This window comes from Rhipicephalus sanguineus, chromosome 4, assembly GCF_013339695.2.
Source record: "Rhipicephalus sanguineus isolate Rsan-2018 chromosome 4, BIME_Rsan_1.4, whole genome shotgun sequence".
NCBI lineage: Eukaryota > Metazoa > Arthropoda > Arachnida > Ixodida > Ixodidae > Rhipicephalus > Rhipicephalus sanguineus.
In genome coordinates this window covers 131772290-131774828 of record NC_051179.1, presented here as the reverse complement: position 1 = coordinate 131774828, position 2539 = coordinate 131772290, and the positions used below count along the sequence as shown (strand labels likewise).

The following is a 2539-nucleotide window of genomic DNA, read 5'->3' as shown; positions in this document are numbered from 1 at the left end:
CGTACCGCGCTGCCACGGATAGCCAGGCTCGTAACGAGGTCGACATCCATAAAGATTCACTATGTACTTTTCACGAAATTATTTCCCACTACCGCCTGGCCAGGAAAAAATTTCCACTACCCCACCCAAAACTGAACAAGCCTCAGGCTACCACATTCAGACTTCTGCAAACCCGTACGTATCCCACTCCTCGGTTCCTTAATAGGATAGACCCCGACCACTTACAGTCGTGCCCCATATGCGGCCATGACTCATGCTCTTTCGACCACATGCTCTGGCTGTGCCCAACCCTTACTGCCTCTCCACCTTTCTCGAAGGATCAATGGGAGGAATCCCTGAAGAGTAGTGATCTCCACACCCAACTCCAGGCCGTCCAGAGGGCCCACGACATCGCGACGGAACTTGGACTTCCAGTCCCATCGTGGGTGGAGCCACCAACTTGATCTGGGGGCCTCCGGCTCCCCAGATTCGAGTTCCCCAGGTCTCCAATAAAGTTCTTGTCATGTCATGTAACCCCTCTGCACGTGCTAGCGATAATAATTTAAGGCATGCGCAAGGTCAAAAACTCACTGTTTTACCATACTTGCATAAAGTATCACACAATTTGAAGCGGATGGTCAGCGGGCCATCCGCTTAGAGTCGTTTAGAGTCGTTAGAGTCGTTTTGAGTGCGCCTAATAAGTTGTCAAAATTGTGTAACCGCGTCAACAGCACCCCCGATGACAGTATCGCCTGTAGTAAACAACACAAGTCACCTTTCTTGTCATGTATCAGGAACGTCGTCTACCGCATTCCCTTGTCATGCGGCAGATTCTACATCGGCCAGACTGGCCGATGTTTAAATGATAGACTTCGCGAGCACAACAATAACGTGACCAGCTCCGTTAGTGGCCATGTATTCATTGTAAGCAATGTGGTTGTCGCCCCAAGTTTGAGAATTGTGATGTGTTAGCTAAGAACCAGAATCAAATGACAAGAGAAATTATCGAAGCGCATTTCATCTCATTGTTAAAAGAAAAGTGTGTCAGTACTCCGTCTGTTTTACTATCTGACAAAGAAATTTCGTATTTATCGGCTAACCGTCTCAACTGAACCGCTTACGCGTTTCAGTCGTGATGCATCATGTGATGATGATCAAGGTTTCTGTTGTTTTTGTGTCTTTGTGCCTTTTCATGTTTTGGTTGTATCACTTTGTTTGTGACGTGGTGCGCCTAAGAACGTATTTTTACACTTTTTCGCCCGAACAAACTTCGGTTGTCAGTCAGCGCTTCGTGTGGTGTGGTGTGTGTTCCTTCTTTGTCGTCGTCTTTTACTGCGCTGTTTCCCGTTTCACCATGCTTTACCAACTAACCAACAAGTTGACCTTAATTCTCTAGGAAAGCTGGGCAGCCAGGAAATGTGCGCCGAACCACCGAGACGTTGGCACCAGAGTCCACTTTGAAGACGAGAGGGTGCCCGTTGACACGCACCTCAACGCACCGCCCGTTGCGAGCCACCGCCGCGACGGAGTGGAGCTCCACGGATCCGAGGAGCTTGTTTGAGCGACATACCGAGGGCGAAGTGGCCTCGCTTTGTGCAGTGGTTACAGACCGTTTTGGCCGCTGGCCGCCGTGGTCTAGTGGCTAGGATACCTGGCTTTCACCCAAGAGGCCCGGGTTCGATTCCCGGCGTCGGAACCAGGCAACCCACTTCTGGCACCATGTGGTTCCCGGGAGAATTCGAGCCGAAGCGGCCGAGGAGGCAGGCTGAAGCCCGAGGGCTGCGGAGTAAAGAGGGTAAAGACACATGCTCCGAGTCCCCAGCAGTGTGGCCACGACAAATAAAAATGTGGTAGATTTTTGCCATGCAGTATCAGTAGATGTTGAATTTTAGTCTTTGCGCTTAGTCTTTGCATCGCAAATTCAGCGCTGATATTAGTAATTTACCGTAGAGTACTATAGCTTTGATGAAGTAGTAAAAATATTGACTCCGAGATTACTGGTGGTGTGGTTAGAAGACCCGGAGTCACGAAGGTGTCAACCTAGCACGATTAAAGACTCGGAATAAATATACAAAGGTTTCTGATGGCGCTTACCGCATTGAAGCTTTAGTGTTTCAGGCAATAAAAGACACGATGATACCCTTCCAGCTTGCGCAAAGAAGCTTTATTGCGTGCGAACATGTCTCAGGTGCACATGACCTGCTCTTTGTGCAAATTGTGCATCCTCATCATCAGTTCTCTATAATTGTTGAAATTATGGCATGCTGAAGATTTCATGAGGCGTTTTGTATGAAGAAGGCGACAGATAGTCTCGCTGCTAAACTTATTCAGCAACCTTGTCTTCATGTTGTTGACAGCAGAAGAAACCCGTTCAACAGCTGCACTGGAATGTGGCAAACACAGCAAAGCCGATACGAACTCTGTCAATGCAATAAAGGCGGCGCTTCCATCATAGTGTTTCTGAGTAAACACTGTTCCCCAGAACTCGTGCAACGAAGAATCTTTGCAAGGATATCAGCATTTCTTAAATATCGTCATTCAGTGTCCAAAGCCTGTATGG

The 2539-nt window shown here is 48.3% G+C and overlaps 1 non-coding gene across 1 annotated transcript; it reads left to right on the top strand.

The window, feature by feature from the left end:
* Positions 1-1603: 1603 nt before the first annotated feature.
* Positions 1604-1675, top strand: Trnae-uuc (transfer RNA glutamic acid (anticodon UUC)). The gene has a single exon. It is a non-coding gene; the product is annotated as a tRNA-Glu (tRNA).
* Positions 1676-2539: the final 864 nt, after the last annotated feature.